Source organism: Magallana gigas, chromosome 4 (genome assembly GCF_963853765.1).
Source record: "Magallana gigas chromosome 4, xbMagGiga1.1, whole genome shotgun sequence".
NCBI lineage: Eukaryota > Metazoa > Mollusca > Bivalvia > Ostreida > Ostreidae > Magallana > Magallana gigas.
In genome coordinates, this window is record NC_088856.1 from 16303697 (window position 1) to 16328498 (window position 24802).

At 32.3% G+C, this 24802-nt stretch overlaps 3 long non-coding RNA genes across 12 annotated transcripts; all 3 read right to left on the reverse strand.

Annotated features, from left to right (window-relative positions):
• Positions 1-1270: 1270 nt before the first annotated feature.
• On the reverse strand, positions 1271-8538 carry LOC105340163 (uncharacterized). Of its 7 annotated transcripts, none has more exons than XR_010712877.1 (8): positions 8359-8530; positions 6667-6736; positions 6393-6541; positions 5956-6041; positions 5401-5819; positions 4347-4461; positions 4147-4267; positions 1271-3457 (listed from the first exon to the last, which is right to left on the reverse strand). It is a non-coding gene; the product is annotated as an uncharacterized lncRNA (long non-coding RNA). The 7 variants fall into 7 exon arrangements; XR_010712880.1 differs by having other exon boundaries at positions 1271-1648; positions 1706-3457; positions 6393-6736; positions 8359-8522; XR_010712879.1 differs by having other exon boundaries at positions 4347-4493; positions 6393-6736; positions 8359-8538.
• Positions 8539-16888: 8350 nt separating this feature from the next.
• LOC105340164 (uncharacterized) lies at positions 16889-19652 on the reverse strand. Its single transcript, XR_004597260.2, has 4 exons — positions 19560-19652; positions 18747-18867; positions 18134-18269; positions 16889-17710 (listed from the first exon to the last, which is right to left on the reverse strand). It is a non-coding gene; the product is annotated as an uncharacterized lncRNA (long non-coding RNA).
• A 467-nt stretch (positions 19653-20119) lies between these two features.
• LOC136275127 (uncharacterized) lies at positions 20120-23342 on the reverse strand. Of its 4 annotated transcripts, none has more exons than XR_010713638.1 (3): positions 21085-21524; positions 20657-20719; positions 20120-20451 (listed from the first exon to the last, which is right to left on the reverse strand). It is a non-coding gene; the product is annotated as an uncharacterized lncRNA (long non-coding RNA). The 4 variants fall into 4 exon arrangements; XR_010713637.1 differs by having other exon boundaries at positions 20959-21095; XR_010713636.1 differs by having other exon boundaries at positions 20121-20451; positions 21108-21522.
• Between the last annotated feature and the right edge of the window lie 1460 nt (positions 23343-24802).

Consider the following 24802-nt stretch of genomic DNA (forward strand, 5'->3'; position numbering starts at 1 on the left):
CATCAAAAGAGCCCGGTTTTCAGCACTTCACTACTTTGATTTGCAACAGGCACTTTTCTTAAATTGATACACTGTATTTACATATTTAATTATAACAAATGGAAAGATCACGGACCCCTCCCCTTAACTTTTATCGCAGCATGTAATAAATGAAACTGAAAATAACGAATTCTTACTGAACTGAAGTTACAATTAGGATTTTCTTTCGTGATTTCGAGAATTCATTCTTTTTCTTTTATTAATTGTTTGGCAAGATGTTTTGGATGAAGCCCCCCCCCCCCCCTACACTTTAAACAACATTGCTACGTGCTTAAATATCCTTTCCTATTTCCTGGTTTGAAATTTTAGAAAGGGCCTTTCTGTTGACTTTGCATCTTAATATAACAAATACAATTTAAAAATTGACCGTTTTATCTTCCCCTTTCAAGCTTACATGCAATAATTTTATATGTGTACATTCCTAAATAATTTTGATTTAATGAAATAAATTGATTGCAAGTGATATAAACATGTACATGCAATAGATCGAAGAAAAATACTGAAATTTCATTTGAATTCCGATTTTGAATTTATGATAAGCCGCGAAAATTAAAATTAATTTATAAGCTTGCCGAATTGATACGTGCATGCTTCCACTGAATAATTTTGTTTAGTCAGGCAAGTTTTTTAGAAAGCTATGTACTTGTTTTCATTTAATACTTATCTTATTTTACAACTGGAGTAATTCCTGAATCACAAGTCTGACAGTAAACTGTTTATTTAACAAGTTACAATTTATCAATGACGGTAGCTACACATGTAAATTTATTTTAACAGTTAAGGACTTTGCATTCACTGCATATTGATTGAAAAGTACTCTCACTGTTGGTAGCATGAGTGACCTGCTATTGCATTACGGCAAAAGAGTACGTAACAATCAGCAATCCATGCAAGTGTTGTGAAGGTCTGGTGAATCAAATCAACGTCCAACTCGGGTGAGGTACAGGTAACGACTGAACTGTACATAGTTTACAATAGATACTGTGTATTATGTATTAATGGAATTCTGAACCCGATGGTAAAATTTAGTACATTTCTCCCTGTCATATTTAAAAAGACAAGACAGGCGTGTGAAACTTAAAAACAAACATGTATTATTTCTTATAAAATATTAAGAAACATATCATTAGACAGCTGTTAACAATCAAACAATCTAACTGTTCATACAGAACTCCAAAAGTTTGCTGCTGAAAAATGTAGTGATTTTCATTTAAGCAAATATTTAAAAAAAAAAAAAAAAGAGATAACACTGTTATCAAGAGGCATAAATATGTGGGCTTTATTAAAAATTAATATAAGTACTTAAAAGTAATGAGCATTGATTGTTCAGTCCTAAAATATAAACCCTACATTGGTTTCATTATCTAAATAAAAAGATTTTAAGTAGCTGGTCGTTCTCAATACCTTTTCATAAGGGTTTTGTTAATTGTTGTTATTCAAAAATAAACTACATGAATTTCAATATCTTAATAAAATCAGAAAATGATATCAGAATCTCCGATATCTTTGACTGCTGGACCTCACATACTTTTGAAAATTCCCCTAATAACACCGTCATTCTATCTCATATTGGTGGTTTTATTAAGGTCTTCCGTTTCCAACGGAAGACCTTGTACTGATTCTGATGGAAATTCTTCATTAGGGTCTTCCGTTTCCGACAGTAGACCATCTTGTTTTTCTACTGTTTCTTTCTTTTATTATTATTCTTAACAATTTTTTTCTGCCTTTTTTAAAGCTTTATTTCTCGAAAACTATTCGCCCGATTTGTACCAAATTTTCAGGACTTAAAGGACATCGGAGGGGATAAATGTTTTTAGTTACATTTTTTAAGAAATGTTCAATCAGATTGTCCCAATACTATGATTGAATGTTATGTTATATTATATTATATAGTATATTAATCATGGATAATAAAATTTCCATTTCAATGTGTTCAAATGTTTAAAGGAATTTTTTACATTTTACAAATTCGCACATTCATTAAAACTAAAACAACATTTTTCATTAAAACAGATTACACGGCTACATACTACCATTCGAAACTTCACACTTCACTAATTTTTAATAAAATGCCCACAGTTCATTGAAGTCACCCGAATACCATACCCCGAAGATACAACAGTCAGGGAGTCTTATGTTTGCATTTTATTTTGGGGTCTTAACCGAGTCCAAGAAGCTTCTGCCTATTGGGTAGCGAATTTCTTGATTTTTAAAACGAAGAGGACATTAGGAATATTTCATCAATAATGTCATTTCTTTAAATTGTGAAATGCATGACTGTGAGAGTAAAAAAGAAAATACTACAAAATAGTAAACATTTTCACTATGTGGCCATATTGGACCCAAACTCCAGACCGAAGGGCAATGAATTTTACAATCTAGGAAGAGGGTTTCATCGAAAGCAAAACCGTGCAGTTAGTTTATCTCCCCTGCTGTGGAAATATAGAAGATTTTCAAAGATAAAATACATTTAAATTATATATAGCGTTATTGGCCCCGACCTAGGACCTAAAACCCTGACCTAGGGACCATGAATTCACAATGTTGGTAGAGGTCTTGATGAACATCACGATCATGCATTTTTGTTTGGTAGCAGAGAACAATATTTTCCAAAATTTAATGTTTTCATTATATGGTCATCTTGGTCCCTCCTGAGAGCTGAACTCTTGACCGGGGACCATGAATTTCATACTTTTGTTAGTCACAGACATCATGATCATGCATTTTTTTTAAAAATGTAGGATAAGAGAAGACGACATTTGAAAATTTAGCCTTTTAAATCAATATACTGCTTGCCCATAAAACCCCGGAGATGGTATGTCCATGCATTTCACAGCTATGATTCTCATGGATGTTTCAAACCAATATGGATACTAACGATATGAAAACGAGTTTTTAAGAAGTTAACATACACAACATTTAAAATGCACGAAGCAGACGAGGAACTAAGAAAAATGGCAATGTGTCTCAGGTAACTTAAACCTTGTTGAGCGATAAATCTGAAATTGACAATAAGCAATCGATAATCTAGTACGTATATATATAAAATGTTTTGGTCCATGAAATTTTTCTTCGGTTAGAATTTTTGAAACAACATCGTGGCATCGTACTTAACACAAATACATCACTTATTTGCCTCTAGACTGGAATAGTTATTATTCTGTTTACTCTCCACGGTCATTTTATTTCCAGATTCGTGATATGCGGCCTGATCTACCTCGCTATAGTTATCATTGACGTCTTGTTCTACAAACAATGATCCATATCCGTCTTCTGTGACAGACAAAGATGGCGTCGGTTGTGCATGATCATAGTAGTCACTTCTGTCTTCCTGGTTTGATTCATTTAATCGGTTGTAGACATACGTGTCAGTTAAATGCCGTTGTTGCTGAACTGGCTGTTCCTTTACAGCATTTTGCTGAAAGAAATCATTATTTAACATAATTATGTTACTTAAATTTTCGAGATCTTACTTAATGAAAATTCATTTTTAAGAAACCTCCTTTTTAGTAACATTATTAAGAATTTATCAGAATTTTTTTTAAAACAATAATAAATACAGGCTTTATATATATATATATATATATATATATATATATATATATATATATATATATATATATATATATATATATATTTATTTATTTCAATATTCAATTTCTTTGGAGTTATTATATATCATTATATAACATTTATATATAATAATAACATAATATATCCGTTTGTTTGGTGTTTTCGGGTCGGGTTTTTAATTAATGTACAATAAGAAACAAATATCATGGCTTAATAACTTCGTTGCACATTTTTTAACTGAATTAAGTCCATTTCTTATATTTTCGTCCCAGTATCCATTCTATTTATCAAGAAGAACATCTTTTTTCCTCTATTGCACTGGAATGCATACTAATGTTATACGTATTCACATCTAATATATGAAATATCATTCTAATAATTGGTACTGGATCAATAAATCTCAACAAAAGAACCATTTTCTAAAACAGTCTCCGGTTAGAATAACTATAAATAAAACAATCTTATTTTCATGATTCTAATATATTGATTAAAATTAGAAAAAGACATTTTGTTTACAAATATCACAGATCTTACTATGTCATCGTTGACTTCATTGTAAACCACATTTTTCCTCTCAATAGGTTGGGAGTTTTCTTCCAGTGGCTCATCATTTTGTTGATACACCGGATTCGGTATTACGTCAAATTTTGATTTACTGAAATGAAAAAAAAACCAGACTTGCTACCCCCTCTTACTAGTATTTTTATTCAATGAATTCAAAATTAAAGCTTTACCTTTTTTGAAAGATTGATGTGTTGCGATGAATAAAGACAAAGATAACGGCTGTAATAGTTGCCCCAAATAATGCTCCTCCAATTACTGCACCAACGATGTTTCCGGCACAGGAAGCTTCATAATAGATACACTGTCCCTATACAACACTTCTCATTTTCACAAAAATCAAAAGTTAAAACTGTATAACGAAACAAAAGAACAAAGCTCATGGTCTTCCTTTTTGACAGGAAAATATATGTATTGGTACACATTATTTACAACGCATTATTCTAAGACATTTTACATCTATTAATCATCTTCATTGCACAAATATATACGTGTATATCAAAAGTTAATCAAAGCTTCATCATTTACTACAAAGGTTGTGTGCAGTACATTTATATCATTTCAAAATAAATTCAAATCTGTTTGATGTGATGATATAGTCCTTGTTTTATATATATAGTACAAAAATGTACAAAATAAGCTTTAGGTGCGATATATAAGGGAGTTTATCACGCGAGCAAATTTCATCACCTTACTCTTCTCGATTTCTTTTAAATTTTGAATTATTAATTTGAAATGAAAACCATTGCCTTGTTTTAAGGCAATAAACAGATTATAATTAGTCCAAGATAGCTACTGTACAGTTATTGCTGATTTTGAGGAGAATATGATGACGAAGCCAAATATGATGATTAAGCTACGATTTAGTTTCAGTTCAATTATAAAGAATTTAAATGTATTGACCTCATCGGTTTCATGAAGGTAAATATAACGTTTTTATTTTTCTAGATTTTGGACATCACCCAATCAGATAACTATGGGTTAATCAAATAATAAACTAAGAAAATAAGATAAATTCTGAACATCACGCTTTAGGATGCTGCTCTCCATAAAATGCAGTGAAAGTATTTCTGCAGTTGAAGCTAGAAAATTTGCGTACGTAATTTTATAGGTATAGACTTATTGAACAAAAACCTATTACTCCGACATAAAATAAAATGATTTTAAGACTCAAGAACTGTGTAGTTGTTTAAATAAATTAAAGTGTGGGATCACTACGGAATTTACCAGAATTTATTCTCAGAGATGGTTGTGTGGTTCTAGTTTCCTGTGTTGTCTGTAAATCAGGGAGATTAGACGTTTGAGGTTTTGTCTCTATTGTGGAATATTCATTACAATCTCCAACTGAAAAATATAACCCAACCAAAAGTAGGTAATTTCTAATTGAAACTATTAAAACTTGATCATTGAGAGAGAAAGAGAGAGAGAGAGAGAGAGAGAGAGAGAGAGAGCACGTAAAAACTTACTGTCTGGATTTGTTAAAGTTGAGAAATCGCACTCTATAAATGCTATGTCTTCATTGGCTTTACTTTCAATCGAAAGATCGGATGATGAAATGGTCAATTTAACACCTATATGTTTATTGTAATTTGCACTACATTTCTCGATGTTAACTTCGCAAAAACTTCCACACGAAGAGCTAAAATCTGTGGTAAAAGACTGAAATAATCAATCACCGGGAAAAAAATGACAGAACAACGGCTATCAAAATTGAATCTGTAGTAATATTGATATACTGGTTTGGGTTTTTCAAAACTCGTTAGAATTTTAAAAATTACATACTCATAAATTGTACAAAATCATTTTTTTTGCACTTCATTTCTTGATAATTACTGAACAGGTTCAATGACTCATAAAGACACTGTCTCCTAAAAAAAAGAAAGAAAAATTTTAAAACCTGATAAAGGTGTTTTCCGGAAAGAAATGTTTGAAACTAAAATAGTATAGCATTACATATAGTACTGAAAAAAGTTGTTTTCTTATTTCTTAAACTTAAACAAATTAAAAAAATTTAACAAGGAGTATATTTTGGCTTTTTATTGTTATCACGTGAGAATGCAACAAGGTGGCAGTTACAAATATATGTTTTATTGCATTGACATCTAAAAAATGTAAAAAAAAAAAAATAATAATAATAATAATAAAAAAAAATAAAAATAAAAAAAATCCATAGTTTTCGCCTAGATCAATACAATATCTTAATTTACAACTTCATTTACCAGTCTGAATAAGACGGTTAAAGGTGTATTTGCTTCCTTAACCCTCATATCATTCGATATTATGTCAATGTGTGCGTAGAATATACATGAACATTAAGGCATAGTTTGTAATAAACTGCATACTTGCGCTCCGATGACTATTCTACTTACTACAATTGGCAATCACATTTTGAATTCTAATATACAGGATATAACTTGTATCTTTAATTTTTTAAATAATTTAGTTCCCGGCAAAAATACATTGATTTTGTACAGTGGCAAAAATAATAATTACTCTGTTTGTAGATTGCACAACGTTGCTCGGCTGATTGTGATGGATAAGAGGACCGAGAAAACTTGATTGACTGAAAGAAAGTATATTTAAGATTTAATGAATTGAATAATTTACTCAATATTCAACATAAACACTAACTTAGATGTAACATTCATATTATTTTGTTTACACCATATTATACAAGCTTGTCTATTACAATAAACAGTGTAATGATCTTTGGGAATTAAAAATGTAAAGCATGTTTGATAATGACATTACATGTAATAAATTTAACTAAGAGTGAATTTTTTTCCTTTCAAGTAAGTTGTTGCATAAAAGATAATATTATGATATGTGATGTGTAAGTCACTTTAATTTACATAGCAACACTTTCTAGCAATTCTTTCTATTTCGATTTTGGTATTCTTATCGCGGGTTTAATTCTTTTAACTCCAGAGGACCATTTTAGACAGTAAATATACATTATGACAGATGTTACAAACACAACGTAAGAATGGCAGCAATTTGTCAAAGAAGATGGGGGAATAGATAGCGCAAATGTTCATTTGGTTTAGTCGTTAAATACAAATTCAAATACAGTTTTTCCAATTAAATCTATTTGATAATGTTTTAATACAAGCTTTCCAATGCACAATTTCTAAATATAATCAGTTGGATTTGAACATGAAACAAACGATAGGAAAACAATATTTCAAAAAACTTGGTGGTATCGAACCCACAACCTAAAAACGCTTGTATTGTTAGTTTTACCTACTGTCTGGTGCTCTTACAATTGAGCCATTTCAGTCACAACAAATTGTGTTTTCTAAATTCTATATCGGACTTATTTGTTTATAACATTTAATTGTTGGGATACAAAATGATATTTTTAACGTATAGTTGTTCATCTCTCCACGTTTTGCATAATCGAAATCGGTTTGTTTTCCAATAGACAATAATTAGACTATGGCAATTATATGTAGCACAGATCAAGGCCCACTCTATAAGCGGAAAGGCAAAGAAGATAAAAAATGACATTTTCTAGTTTTTTTAACCGGGTTTTCCAACGGAAAAATCCGGTTATTAAAATGGGGAAAATGGCGGGCGGGCGGCTGCCAAAAGGATATCCTCATTGTGCGGATAACTCCTCCTACAGTTTTCAAGATAGGAAGTTGTTCTTTTGCAGATCAATTGTATATATATCAGAGGTGTGCATATTGCTAGGATTTTGATTTCTGATAATTATGGAAGAAATACCAGCTTTTGAACTGAGTCATTTTTTCGCAAGCAAAATACTGCATATAGGGTACACAATTTCACTGGATACGGAATGTAGTGTTTATCAATTCAGGGTTGACGTGGAGTACGGATACAGTTCACATGAAAGAAAACTCGGTTTGCTGTCACATTGACAGCTCTTCACTTGTTCCACGCTTACGCTAGTTTAAATCAAACATAATTTAAGAAATGAACATATTAATAAGTTTGTTTAATAAACATTGTTTTGAATGATTTTGAAAAAAAAACCTATCACATTTGTGAATATTTAATTTTTCCCTTCCTTATATAGGCATATTACATGCCTAATCCACCCATCTTCTTTGAATTCTTTGGATAGTTGAAATACAATATGACATTTCTCCTAAATTTGACAACACAATAGACAACCGGGGCGGAACTACATGCATATATTTACTTTAATAAACTACTCACCAAACCATTTGCACTGATCCATTCTTTATATCTGACTATCCCTGGCATGTAAATATGTTTATATGCATGCAGTTATGTAGGTACACTCCACTGAAAATGTAAATACTTCCTACTTTTCATTGATAGCATACAGTTTAACGTTCATGTGGTTTAACTCTATGAAGGATGCATCCGGCAAAAGAAAGAGATAATTACATAAAAAAAAAATTAAAAAGTTACCAGTATTAATTTTCTAAATTAGTTTTGTTATTTGGTAAAAAATTATTCGGCAATCATATATACATAGCAGATGTTTGAACTTTACATTTAAAGGAATGACAATCACAACAACACGTGATCAAATGAAAATAAAAAAAATAGATCAAAAATCAGAACATCATCATGTTAGTTATTTGATATAATGACTGGTGACTAAAATATGTATTAAACATAATTAGTCCCCTACCAGTTTTTACCGGAGGGGACTATAGCTTTTCTCTGTGTCCGTCAGTCCGTCCGTCTGTCTGTCTGCCCCACTTCAGTTTTCCACACTTTTTTTCTTTATGCGTTTGAGGAATAATATGAAATTTGCTGAACAGCTTCAAAATGTCAAACTACAGATCAAGTTTACACTTTTGTAGCGTCTGGTTGACATATTTTCGGGAAAATTATTTTTTTATATTCCAATTTTTTAATGTTCGGGTTCGTTTTCGGGCTCGGTGTGATTCAAATAAACGATGAAAGTATGTTGTCAGTAATAATATCGTGCATTTCTTAGACCTAGACCATTCCTTTTATTGTTTCTAACAAACAAATAAGTTCTGTAAAATAGTCTCAAGCATTGTTTTGTAATTTTAATCGACAGGGTTTTCTGATATGATAGATCATTAAGACAATGGCGAAGTTATTTGATGACTTAGAGGATATTGTTTGCGGAAGTTGTAGATTGATCCTCATATCTTTAACAAAAAAATGATTGTACGCCTGATGTAAACATATTTACTCTGTTGACAAATTTATTTACACGATCGCAGATTTATTAAGCATGTTAAAATCGGGGTTTTTGTTATTAATCCCCTACCGGTGATCACCGGAGGGGACTATAGCTTTCCTCTGCGTCCGTCCGTCCGTCTGTCTGTCACACTTCAGTTTTCCACACTTTTTTTCTTTATGCGTTTGAGGAATAATATGAAATTTGCTGAACAGCTTCAAAATGTCAAACTACAGATCAAGTTTACACTTTTGTAGCGTCTGATTGACATATTTTCGAGAAAATTAATTTTTTATATTCCAATTTTTTAATGTTCGGGTCGATTTTCTGCATAACAGTGCATTGTTTTCATAATTTCCACAAACCGGTAGGGGACGTGTATTGCTTATGCAATACTCTCAGAATGCTTGTTTACTCATGTAAATTACGTGTCATGACATTTCAGCCAATCATTGTAAGTTTTTACCGTGTAATTCCTTAACTTTGTAAAAGTTTATCACATGTATGCCAAATCATTTAATGTTCCAATTCAGGGCTAATATACTTTTTTACATATCAAAACTCATCTAATTCATTGTTTTTTGGCATCTGTGTGTTTTGCCTTTTAATGCAATTGTCTTTTCGCAGTAACACTTTTATCAAAATGTTGTCAAATGGATAGAAGAAACAAAATAAAAAGCCCTATTATAATATCGGGCTATAGACATAAAGAATGCAAGAACAGACCAAAAGGCGTAAAACTAGCAAATATACCAGAGGAAGCTGTTTTAACCACAATATTTGGATGTTCCATCAACTATCGTAAACAATTGATGGTATGTTCAAATCATTTAATTTCCCTATAAAAGAAATCAAGGAACTGACGGGAGTTGATTTTATCGATTATTAGTCCCCTACCGGTTTCACCGGAGGGGACTATAGCTTTCCTCTGCGTCCGTCAGTCCGTCTGTCCGTCCGTCCGTCTGTCTGTCCGTCCGTCAGTCCGTCTGTCTGTCCCACTTCAGTTTTCCACACTTTTTTTCTTTATGCATTTGAGGAATAATATGAAACTTGCTGAACAGCTTCAAAATGTCAAACTACAGATCAAGTTTACACTTTTGTAGCGTCTGATTGACATATTTTCGAGAAAATTAATTTTTTATATTCCAATTTTTTAATGTTCGGGTTCGTTATCGGGTTCGGTGTGTAACTGGATAAACGAGGTCAGTATGTAGTCAGTAATAATATCGTGCGTTACTTGTACCATTCCTTTTCCTGTACCATTCCTTTTATCATTTCTAACAAACAAATAAATTCTATAAAATAGTGTCAAGCATTGTGTTGTAAATTAAATCGGCAGGGTTTTTTTGTATTATTACAATCGGGTTCGTTGTCGGTTTGGGCTGTTTAACTGTTTGGTTTGATTCGGGGTACAGAAGACGGTAAGAAATGATATTGTGCATAACAGTGCATTGTTTTCACAAATTTTTACCAGCGAATACAGAATAGACTTGCCGAAATTACAGGAGATGAAATAAAGAGTATTATTTTACCTATTTCCTATTTAATTTCTATATCAACTATATAGTTTTAATTTCCTCTGTTCTTTTATCTCTGATTAAAGCATGACAATTCGTTTACATTAGCTCTGAAATAGTTGTGTGCTTGGAAGCTTTCATAGAATAATACAAACCGGTAGGGGACGTGTATTGCTTATGCAATACTCTCAGAATGCTTGTTATTAATGTTAAAATCAACGGTATGTTATTTTGCATGGCAAGTAGTTTCTTATCTGTTTTTGAATTACGCACATTTTTATAATATGAATTCTCGAATTTTTCCGACAAGAATTTCGAGAAAACCCCATATGAATCACAGTGTGTAATAATTAAAGACAGAATTAATTCCATCAAACTATGTATCAGTAATCGAAATATTTCTAAAGAAATGTACACATGTCTGGATCCAAGCAATACTGAACTCTGGTCTCGTTCAACCAGACTCTCTGCTTGTCGGAAATTTACGGAGACAGCCGAGCGTCTGGTTGAACGAGAGTATATTGAACTCTGGCGTAGGAATACATACGACTACAAAGCATATCTAAATTGTTCGTACTATTTAAAATCTGACTATTTTTAAGGTATTTATAACTACATTTCCTTGAAAAACAATGGTTCATCATACATTACACCGAATTTATTTATTATTTTAAAGATCTAAGTCTTGTCGGCGGTGACGATTTGTGCTTAGGTCCAAACACTGTTTCACTTCCGGTTTGCCAGAGTTAATTAAAATCAACTCCCAAAAAGGGAATTACACTATCAAAAGAAGACTTTTGGGATATCCTTAATCGCTATTAATATCATTTTGTAGAGATTTTCAATATAAATTTAGATTAAAGACTAAAAATGCATCCATTGACACCTTGGACCTTAAAACAAATCTACCGATGTTGCAAAATTACAATTTAAAACCATGGAATAGTTGAAATCAAACAAAAAGTCAATTAAAAATATGACTGCCTGACGTAATGACGATATTTTTCAAACAAGAGGGGACTGAATTCTTATTAAAGGACTCACAACGCCAATGTTAATTTTATCATCTACAAAATTAACTTTAAAGAACATAAAGCAGGACACAAAAATTCTTCATGTTTTTGTAGGATACAATTTAGACAGAAGAGCAGTCTTGCTAGACATGTGTGTGGTGCCAAGAAAAACTTAAGTTGTCACAAATGTGGCCGTTTATTCAAAGCTAATCGGCACTTGATTGATCACATTCCACTGGCGTCGGAAGCAAATTGAAAGTGTGCGGGAGGGGGGGGGGACTAGACAAATCCTAAAAAATATTGAGGGAAAAAAACCTAATTCCCAAAATCATCAAAATCCTAATCCGTGGAGGCGGAGGGGGTGGGAGTATACCTATAACGCCAATAAAAAAATATATTACCTACCAAAATATTTCTTTTCCAAAATCATGAGGTTCATGGGGGGGGGGGGGGTAGTATGCCTCCAACTTCTCAATCTTTCAAGGTAAATTAAGGAACAATTATATTTCCGGCGAAAAAAATGTGGGGGGGGGGGGGGGGGCTGAACCCTCTATTCTGCTATATGCCCAATGGTTACATTTTAACTTTGCAAAAAAGTGGTGGGGGGGAGCTAAGCCCTAGCTTGTAGCTGGAAAGGCCCTTCTCATCAGCACTTCAAACAATGAACATTTTAAGGCATATCTTAAAGAATTAGACCCAAGCTGAAGGCTTGTATTTTACTTTCTCTTTGTTTTATTCGGATTGTCAATTTCTTTTTTAATTTGTTTTTAATTTGTTGGAGTATTATTTGGAACTTTCTAATTAAGGTAGTCCACTTATAACAGAAGTTAATTTAACAATACTACATTAAATACGTCTTTTAGAATGACTATGAGGCTGACATTGACCAAAGTCGGGGGTATATATGTAGATAATTAAATTAACTTTTTACAATTGAAATTTTTTTCAATGAATTGTCCTACATAAAAAAGGGAAAAAATCTTTTTCTCTTGTGTACGGAAAGTATAATTTTTTTGGTCATTTTCAAAGATAAAGAAAGCTTCTGGAACTTTTTTACCATGACATTTGTGAGAAAATAACTTTTACTACAGATAGATATTCTAAAAAAAGCACTTGTCCTATAGATTTCAATGTTAACTTCAAGATGTGATACATTTGTTCCAATTCATAAAATTTCAAAATGCCCACAGGGGAATCTTTATCGTTTAGTAAACGTTTTGAAATCACACTAGAGTTAAGGGATGAAGCTTGCACTCGTTAAGATATGAAATGAAATAGTTATGAATAGAATACCTTAAGTATAATATGTATAGATGTAGCTACCAATGATATATATAAAATAAGTTCAATATGAAAATTATCGTAGCATAAGTCAAAGTGACAATAATGAGTTGTTATACCCCCGCTCCAAAGGAGAGGGGGTATACTGTTTTACCCTTGTTTGTCTGTCTGTCTGTCTGTCTGTCAGTCCTTCTGTCTGTCTGTCCGTCCGTAACAAAAAATTCTGTGGCATTTATCTCAGCAACTATTTATCGCAGATGCTTGAAATTTTTAGACAGTGTTTGTTAAGGCATGCCATATCATGGGATGTATTTTTGTACCAATCGGACGTCAACTTCCTTGTAAATGACGACTTTGCTTATTTTTTAACAAAAAATTTTCAAACAAATTTTCGTCAAAAATTTCTCAGCAACTATTAATCGCAGATGCTTGAAATTTTTACACAGTATTTGTATAGGCATGCCATATTGTGGGATATGTTTTTGTTTCAATCAGACGTCAACTTCCTGTTAAATGACGACTTTGCTTATTTTTAGCAAAAATTTTCAAACAAATTTTTTGTCAAAGAATTCTCAGCAACTGTTTATCGCAGATGATTGAAATTTTTACACAGTATTTGTATAGGCATGCCATATTGTGGGATATATTTCTGTATCAATCAGACGTCAACTTCCTGTTAAATAATGACTGTTTATTTTTAGCCAAAATTTTCAAACAAATTTTCCTCAAAGATTTCTCAGCAGCTATTTATCGCAGATACTTGAAATTTTAACACACTTTTTGTTTAGGCATGCAATATTGTGGGATATATTTCTGTACCAATCGGATGCCAGCTTTGTGTTAAATGTCGACTTTGCTTATTTTGCATATTCACATCAGAGCGGGGGTATCACTAGTGAGCATTGGCTCACAGATATCTTGTTTAATACTTGAGTTAGTTTAACTTTTGATTAGTAGTATAGTTGTATTATGAATTATGAACTAGGTAATGCCTTCTGTCCAGATACTAGGCTGCCAATATTATGACAAAAAATATTAAGAAAGATTTACCGACAACATCTTTTGCTTTGACACATGATGTATGGACCAATTGTGGTACAGAGAGCTTCACGGGTCCGATACAGGCTATTTTTATACCTGATGATTAAGAAAAATATCTGTGGTTCTTAAGTTTTCACAAATAAGTTAAAATTGCTGACGGACTAAAAGGTACCGGTATGTTCTCATTTCGATTTTATGTTTTAAGAAAAGGGAAAACACTGTTAAAACATTTTGGAAATGGTCATTTCTTTTAACGCCCCAACCCCCTTCGGAGAAGGGATGGCATGTTTTTTTGCTTCCGTCTTTCGGTCGGTCAGTTCAATAGTTTCAATTCGTTTTCTTCCCAGAGGCTGCACATAGTGAAATGAAATTTGGTAAACCAATTATTGTAAGAACATCCAGGTCAAGTATGATTTTGGGTACAATAGAGAAATTCATGCCCCCCCCCCCCCGTTTTTTTTTCTACGCAGAGGTCTCAAGAGAGAAGGGGACATTAGTGTTTTACAAGCATTTCTTGTCTTTTCAGAAACAGTCTTCAACTTGAAACTCACAGTTTCAACAGAAGTGACGGACAATGCAACAAAGAGGAAAAATGTTGAAAGAGTAACTCGAATGGGAGCGATCTGGATTAACTTGCCACAGTCAAACATTCTTTAGATTTTGAAATATAAGTAAAATTCTAGCCAAAGGCTGAAGATTCGTTACTCATTTTTCTTAAGTTGTTTGTATTACGGAGAAAAGACAAATGTTTGTATATTTCATCATGGAGAAAAATATATTTGCCATATTAATGTATTTAGTGTATAAAGAAGAGATATAAATAGTTAATCAGTTTGAATAAGTTTAACATGTATTGCTAGATAACAATGAAACTGAAATGAACCAAACTTAAATGACACCATAATATGTAATTTTGCATCTTAAACTTTTTGACGGTTATTTTATGTTTATGAAAAAAAGAAAATTTTAATTTACTCACAATATTACCGGTGAATAGATCATATTATTTCACATCTTAATAAAGAAAAAAAATTCACATATACTCAACAAGGGATTTGTACAAGTTTCAAGATCTTGATAATACATCGGTTGCCTACGGAATTCAAATTGAATGTAAGATTGATGGCGCAGTGTAGGGCAATAATAAAAACCCGGTCGTGGGGTAATTTTTTTTTTGGTAACACCTACAAGATAGTATCATGATGAAAAATATCGGATCATTCATCTTTATGGTACAAAATATGGTCGTTATACATAGAATATCTTAAAATCTATATGAAATGTCCTAACTAGATGAAACAACTCATTCGATTTGTTAAAACGCTTACTAAAAGATTCTGAAAAAGGCTACATATTTTAATTCTTCTCTAAGAAAAATGCCTTTCTATGAATAAAGTCTTTGTTACTTTAGCAAAGATTAAGATTACACATTAAAGTCAAGCCATTATCTGGTAGTTAAAAGGATAGCAGCAAGATGGAGGAAGACTAATATATGCGATATGTCTTGGTGTAAATACACTGTATCTACGACATCCTGAAACTCATATACCAAGGAATCTCCAATTATATTTAGCTATAGAATATCAAGAATCTCGATTAAAATCATTTTCTATGACCTTGTCAGCAAGTACAATTTTTATAATTAGGACACATTTTTCATACTTGTTGGACCATTATTTATACACCGGACTGACTACGGTTTCTTCCGTTTTTCCTGATCTTGCATTTGAGAATGAGCACACGGCGAGTGCGACCGGTGTGCAGGGGATGCTTACTCCTCGTAAAGCACTTCATCCCACCTCTATCTTTTTAGAGGTCCGTGTTGCTCTGCTATAAATTCGTATTTCGCTTAATGGATGTTTGAGATTGTTGACAGTTTTTTAACCGGGTTTTCCAACGGAAAAATCCGGTTATTAAAATGGTGAAAATGGCGGGCGGGCGGGCGGATGGCGGGCGGGCGGGCGGCTGCCAAAAGGGTACCCTCATTGTACGGATAACTCCTCCTACAGTTCTCAAGATAGGAAGTTGTTCTTTTGCAGATCAATTGTACATATATCAGAGGTGTGCATATCGCTAGGATTTTTATTTCCGATAATTTATCGAAAAAATACCAGCTTTTGAACTTAGTCATTTTTTGGCAAAATATTGCATATAGGGTACCCTCATTGTACGGATAACTCCTCCTACAGTTTTTAAGATAGGAAGTTGTTCTTTTGCAGATCAATTGTACATATATCAGAGGTGTGCATATTGCTAGAATTTTGATTTCCGATAATTTATCGAAAAAATACCAGCTTTTGAACTTAGTCATTTTTTGGCAAAATATTGCATATAGGGTACCCTCATTGTACGGATAACTCCTCCTACAGTTCTCAAGATAGGAAGTTGTTCTTTTGTAGATCAATTGTACATATATCAGAAGTGTGCATATTGCTAGGATTTTGATTTCCGATAATTTATGAAAAAAATACTAGCTTTTGAACTTAGTCATTTTTTGGCAAAATGTTGCATATACATGTAGGGTACTCCATTTCACTGGATAAGGGTTGACATGGATTATGGATACAGTTTACATAAAAGAAAACCCGGTTTGCTGTCACATTGACAGCTTTTCACTTGTTACTGTCATTTTTCATTTCAAACCACATGCGCGGATCTAAAGTAGTCTTTATTATTATGTTTTTTGACAAATCATTTTGATATTTGAAAACCATTCCATAAGTGTGCTTTATTTTTCTGTATTTACATGAAAATTTACATGCAGACAAATGAAGAACTTTCATTGCCCCAATACAAAAAGTAAAATATGTGAGCAAAAGAATTGAAAGTGAATAGAAGATAGATTTGAGGAGTGCGATATTAGGGTATGACCTGCAACACAGTAGCCAAACAAAACCAACTGAAATGCATGACGGTTGATCTACAAGACTAAGATTGATGTGAACGAGCATTTTGTTGACTGCCAAACCTCCTTTAATTCATTTTGCAGGCATCATGATGATGCTTCAAAGGATAGACTGTTTATGTACCTCTATAGATATAAGCTGTAATATTATGTTTTATGATTAACAAATTTAATGCATACTATTTAATAACGTTTCGACGTCGATTTCACCAGTTAATTGTATTGTATACATCTTGTTTCATCATGTACAAAACAATTACATGTACACGTAAGGAAGTCAAAATATGGGTTGCTTCTGTGTTACTGTGTTCTAAAAGCGCTGGTCTTTTTGAGGTTCTATAATAAAATATTTATTGTTCTTTGTATTATCCGTAATCATTGACCCCCGAATATCGGTGCAAGTTTCCCCGTCCATTGTTTTGTAGTCTAGTTCACAACTTCCTTTGGTTACTGCTAACAGTACTCCATACCCGCCCTCCATGACAGACAAAGATGGCGCCGGTCCTGCATGATCGTAGTAGTCGCTCCTATCCTCTTTGTCTGATGCATGTAAATGGTTGTATACGTCCTCTTTATTTGAAACATCTTCCTCTTGTCTAATTGGAAGAGTTTTAGCAGGTTCCCTCTAAATAAAATGAGCATTTTATGTTTTATAAAGTGATATGCTTGACACAAGGTAAAATGGTCTGATAAGTATATAACAAAGACAACACACAGCTAAAATTCAAATTAAAAGGAGGGGTTATGTACTTCATTTATAAAGAAAAACATTTCAAGTATTAGTGTAAATGTGTATGTTATCTTAATTTTGAAACAAAAGGTGATTTTGATAAATTTTAAGAGAAGCTTGGTTTATGAAATCGCTTTTCCTTAGTGACACATGTGCAAAATACAGTTTATTTTAACCTTATCTAGGTTATATCTTAGAATATTTGAATTGAATACACATTTAGCCATGATTAACATTTAAGCAGAAAACAATAACTTCAAATGTAAACAAAACAGTAAATACGAAGTGAAAATTTGAATAATGCTGAAAGTGTCTTACCAGTTCGTCTTGTATTTCGCTGTATGCCGAATTTGAGTTTATAACTGCTGACTCATTACATTTCATTTTCAAATGTTTATTTCCTTTAGAGTATTGAATGATAGTGTTCTTCACATTCTTTGACATTTGGTTGTCTCTGTATAAAACCAAAAGCGCAAAACTAAGATGTCATATATTGCTTTAAGATATTGGTGGCCTGCAAAATCCTTGAAATCGTTACCTTGATAAACGTAGTGTGTCAATTGTAAGAGTTTTACGATAGATCGATGCATATTCTTGAAATAAATGGGGTCATTGAAAATATTTTGGATTCCTCTATATTTTTGTAAAATGTTGGCTGGTAAATATATAAGTTCAAACAAGATTGAATAATGTGAAAGTCACCATTTTCATCAGAATTGCTACGAAGAGGTATGAAAAATATATATTTTTATGATATATTATTTACAGTATGCATTTGGAAACAGGCTCAATTATTGAGGACATGTAGTCGTAAAGTTCTGAATTTCAGTTACTTTTTAGAAGTTCATAATGTTATTTACACTACGCAGGTACATGTAATAATACACATTGGCCTCCAATGAGTCTATATTGGTATGATATGTGTAGTTACTTTCTGGAGTTATGACGAGTCTTACAACGACGACGGATACAAACAAAAGCGATCACAGTAAAGGAGGATCCCAGAACCGCTCCTCCCAAAGCTGCACCAATGAATGATCCTGGAGAGACAGCTACAACAAAATTAATGAATGGAGATCTACAGCAAAACAATTTAAACGTCATTAAATAATGGTATTTAGACACATATTAAGTTCCTTTGAATGCATCCTTACACACATTTTTTTTATTAAACTGAACACGACTAGCTGCTCAAAAGCATTTTTCGCCACATTTTTCTATTATCGCCGCTTTCCCTAAACACCTGAATAAACTGTAAAACAGTTCTAATCAGTTCGCTGCACAGGTATCATCTGTGTTGACGTTAATCTTACATTGCTCGGTTGCGATGAAACTATCAAAGGACTATATTTGGTATCGCCAAATATCTGCCCCGCCCCCAATTTTTATCAATTTTTTAAATAGTATCGTATAAATATCGAATCGTCATAAATCATTAAACAGAGGATGCTTATCACTTTTGATTAATATTTATTTTAGTCACCATTTACCATTAGCTATTTATCTATGACGTTATTTTAAAAAGGCTATGTTTAAACATACAGTATTTAAAACGTTTGACAAAAACTGTTTTAAATTACTTTTGTTTATTTCGTAATAATGATGCTGGCTTCCCTATTATCAGAGTTGTCTGGTATTGGTAAATTGGTATTGTTAACTAAAGGCGAAATTAATTATGATTTATAAAAATAATGGTAAAAGTTATCGATTTTTGGAGAGAAAAACTAATTCTGAAAATTATTACCTTGATCCTCTAAAGATAATATGATGTTCTGCGCTTTTATTCCTGGACATTCAGGACACGTTATGGTTTGTGTTGTTAATGTTGTACATTTAGTGCAATTCTTGGGACCTTTCCAGCAGCGCGCAGTGTTTTTCCGAGCTCTGCCGAAAGGCCCCAGAAAATTTAATTTGATCGAGCACAGTATATTTCGACTTGTTTGAATTTTTAAGATTGAAAAACGTATTAGGAGGTATGTTTGGTAAAAAAAAAAAAAGAAATATTGAATAGAACGACCCTCTCCTACATTTTGAAATTAATGTCCTTTTTAGGGGTCAATTAAATCTTAAACACGTATTTTTCTTTAGAGTACCATATATCATCAAGAAAACAAAATGCATTGAATATTATCTTTATAAAGCCCTGTTCCAAATTTTTGAAATTCGCGGCACTTGAATCATTGGTTCCGATTCTAGACGGAATCAATATCACAGGTGCTTGGGGACAGGATCAAGCCCCTCCAAGTATATAGACCCCCGGGACTTTATTCATTTTTTTTTATTAAATTATCCGGATAAACATGTTTTTAAATATTTTTCCATTTTCCTTTATTTTTTTATTTACCTAATAAAAATAAACTGGACAAACTTCAAACTAAATTGTCTACCTGCTAACGGAATAGCTGGACAACGGCATACTGATGTTGATGGGTTCGCTGTTACAGCTGGGCAGGGCTTTGGTGATGGACACGGTGTAATTACTGGATACCGCGTAACAGTGGGACATTTAGTAACTGGACACACTGTAGGGGATGGACATGGAATGGGACTGGGGCATGTACAAGTAGTGGTTGGATAAGTTGCTCGGGTTGGACTCCTTGTTAGGGAAGAAGACTGTAGAGGAAATCCATGGTCACCTATGCGTAAACGTATTAAAATATTTAGCAAAACATACCAAAAATCAAGTATTATGATTTTTTAATGTTCTCAGTTTTTTTGTTAATCCATTTGTTTTTATACATGTTATATAATATATGAAATTTATATTTATGATAAAATTTAATGCTGTTTAGTTATATACAAAAAAATCGATACATTACATGAATGTAAAAAATCACTTACTAGAGTGATTTCTTAGGCCTGTTGTATATTTGAATACAATTGCAAGTAATAATAGAACTGATTCTGAAAAGGAAAGTTCATATTATAAAGTTATGTGAAAGTATTATTTTAGGTATGGTTAAATATAGACACAATCGATAAGTTCATTTATTACAGAGTTTGATCAGGAGTAAACCTTATGGAAATCAATTGATAATCGTATATTTGTAATATTATACCGGTATTAGTATAATATGGTATGACGAACACGTGATACATGGGAAATGTTAACCATTAAATGGATCATGCATACTGTCATGTACCTTGCAGGAAGGCAAAAAGGGAAATCCTTATTTCTAATTTTGCTGAGAGCGTATTCAATTACACACAGCTATAATAACAAAGCCATAATAAATAAACACACGGAAGTGATTCCATCAGATAATTACCTGAATAAAATAACACTTCTAACCTTAAATGTAGCATACATGTAATTTTAGGGTTTTTTTCTTTGAAATATCCGTTTTTCATCTTCCGGGATGAATAGGAGTATTATGAACAATCTTGTCATAAGGAGATTCAAACGGAAATATTTATGCATCATATCACCTTCTCTTTTCTGTACTAATATTGCTGTTAAAACATGATGGGTGATGAATTACTTTTGTCAACGATGATCATATCGAAATACTCAACTACATGTACAAGGATTTCCGCATCCTTAAAGCAATTTTAAATATAAAGTTTGCGAGGTTAAAAAAATGTCTGCAAAACTAATGAAAATTAATTTTGCAAACACTGAAATGCAGATATTGGATAATTCACATTTGTTTACCTATATTTATACCAACCGCAAGCAAACTGAATGGTGGCATAAAGGAAGCAACTTATATGTCCGTACATCAATTTTACTGTCTATCTGACTGTTTGTGCAATCGTGCACGGTCCGTATCTTTTTCATTAAAAAAAAATTAGAAGTTCGTACGTTACACAAAGATTGCATATAACCTTAGGGCGTGTCATGAATTTTACAGGGTTATTTAGGCAAGTTCAACTTCACTTGGAAGAAAAGGGCATTATTTGTGTCTAGTTTATATTTTTCTTTTGAAAAGATATTCGAGGTTCTTATTTCACATAAGGATTTGTTATGACCTCAAGATATCTCATTATCTTGTCCCAAGGTCATTTTTAGGAGGTACAAAGTCACTTGATGGAAAAGTGCATTATTACTTACCGATCTATATATTTTGTATGGAAAAGCAGTGGAAATTCTTACTTTACACAACGATTGCATTTTACCTGTGGGTATGTCATGACTCTGACCCAATATCATTTGGGCAAGTTCAATGTTACTGGAAGGAAATGTGAATAATTTTTGTCCGGTTTTTTATCTTTCTTATTTAGAAACATTGGAAATTCTTAATTCACACAAAGATTGCTTATGACATGAGCCTGTGTCGTAATTTGACCCATGGACGATTTGGCAAGTTCAGGGTCACTGGAAGGAAATTGCATACTGTGTGCTGTCAGTACCTTTCTTATAAAGAAAAATTTGAAGTCCCTTCTTTACACAAAAATGCTTGCAATCTCAGCATGTAACATGCTCTTGACCCAAGGTCATTTTTGCAAGTTTAAGGTCTCTGGAAAAAAAAAGTTTATAAGGTCTTTTTGCTTTATACCTTCCTTTTGGAGAAACATTGGAAGTTACTTCTTCGCATGAAAATTTCTTTTGATCTTTCTCATAATCTTGATCCAAAGTCACTTGTGCAAGTTCAATGTCATTGTTCAAAAATACATTATTCCTGTCTGGGCAAAATTTTGTAATGGAAAATAATTAAAAGGGAAAACTTGACACAAACATTTCCTATGATCAGAAAATATCATGACCTTTAGCTTTGGTCTTTGGTTCAAAGTCAATAGAAGAGAAATGGTGACCCATTTCTTTCCAACGGAAAATGCCTGAGGTATTATATTTTCTGAGCGGAAGGTATCATTTGCGATCTTACTCGCAGTACCTCTAGGTTTTTTTTTACTTTTAATAGAGTACATGTAGAGGTTTAGCAAAATGTAGGAAGTTTTAATTCGGCAATCAAATTATTGTTTTCAGTCCTTTGTCAGATCATTAACTTATCTATCTTTTGCTGTTAATTACTGTATCTACATTTGACAAAGTCAATTCGTTCAGAATTTTCAGTCAAACCATCAGCTTGTGATTTAATCATTGTGACGTCAACAATATGACCTCTTGACCAGTGAACCTGTTTATAAAGAAATGAACGGGTTTTTTAATTCTTTTTCATTGGTACATTAAAGTAAGCATATTTGCGAATTTTTTGTTAATATTGGTAAACCATCAGATGATATTCAACATTAATTCGTAGTGTTACATTAGCATATTTAATCCATATATGATAATGTGAGATCAATTTGAAGACAAACTGGTTTTGTTGGTTAAGTTAAAACTGGTGATAAATTTCATAAACAAAAAAGACAGAGAATATCTCAAAAACCATGATATTAAAATAAAATAAAAACATACCTTTTAAGCAAAACATCATTTACAAAAAAAACACCTTTTTGAAAATATTCTCAATCTCGATGAACTACTCCAATAAATAAGTGGACATAATCAGCTGATCGTGCAGTAGTGCCGTTAAATCAATTGAATTCCTCATCCTCATTTAAAGTTGCACACATAATATCAAATGTATTATACTTGGCACGCGGAAGCTATTCCATTTAAACAGCTTTTATATTTTAGGAAAATCTTTTTTTTTATTGATTTTCCTTGCTTCTTTGATACATGTACCCTTTAATTATACACTGATAGTCAGTAGGATTCAAATATGATTGTTTAAGTCCATTATTATTCTTAATGCAATATTGAATAAGACATAGTATCACTTGTATCTATGTATATTTCAAAACAATGCACATCGTACCTGTAAGAATCACAAAAATTGTGCACACAGTATACGAATATCTACCAGTTACAGTATTTGCTCTTAAATAATAATTAAAACTTTGGCTCCAAAATGTTAAATTCAAAAGACACATTCTAAAAAGGAGTTTACAACTAAACGTGATCTATATTTATGACGTAAAGATTGAGCCAGATGACATGATAAGTTTATGACTAATTGAATTTACCACAATATGCTAAAACTCGATGAATTCATTTGATAGGTAGACCTATACATAAATTGGATACGAACTGACTATAAAAGTGTAAGAATTATTTGACATGTGGAAATAACGAAGAGTGATCAAAAAGTACAATGATGTACGCCATGATGTTTATTATGATAATTATAATTGTTTATAATAATTACATCACATCATATAAACACCATACTTGTACCACATATATCATCATATACAGTAATGGCGTTCCATAAAGCTTTCTATCCACACTAAAGTAGCATGCAACGCAAAACTCTTTATAAAGTCATAAACGAGACTTCATAGCTCTCGGAATTGGAATAGTAGTCTTTTGGAATAGTTCAAATTCTACGTTTGTGCTCTTCAAAAGGTTAAGGAAAGTTATGGGCAGATGTTTATAAACACTATGAAAAATTAAGGAAGTTCTAAATAATCCACGTTTGACTATCAAATTTAAGTCAGGGAAGTAACTGATCCCTTTGATTTATAATGATTATAAGAATTTAGGAAGGCGTTTATTATTTCATTTGTGTCAGATCGGGTTATGTCAACAGTAATTCTTAGTAATATGTTGTTAGCTTCCAAAGTGAAATATTCCTTGATCTCTATACTTGATCGCACATATTCAGACGTCTTTGGTTTTTTGCGGTCAGGTGTTGCAAGATCATTCCTTCTACTATCTGAAGGCAAGACGTCTAGCCTTCCTCTATGTTTGGCAAAGATGTTAGAGTAGTCGTTCTTGTTCTGATCTATTGTATGTCAAACTATTTCTTTATTTTGAGATAATAAAAATTTTAAAAACTGACTTTTATCCCTTAAAATCCTTAAATTCCTTTACTAAGAAGTAAAAACTGTATTTTAAATGTAAATAAATAGCGTTAGGATGAACAGTATTGCTTATAACATATATCCCCATCGGAACCAAATTTGAAGAAGTCCCTCTTTTTCGATGTTAAATATTGGTTTTGTGATTTCAAACATATTTTGTTAAACAATTGATCTGAA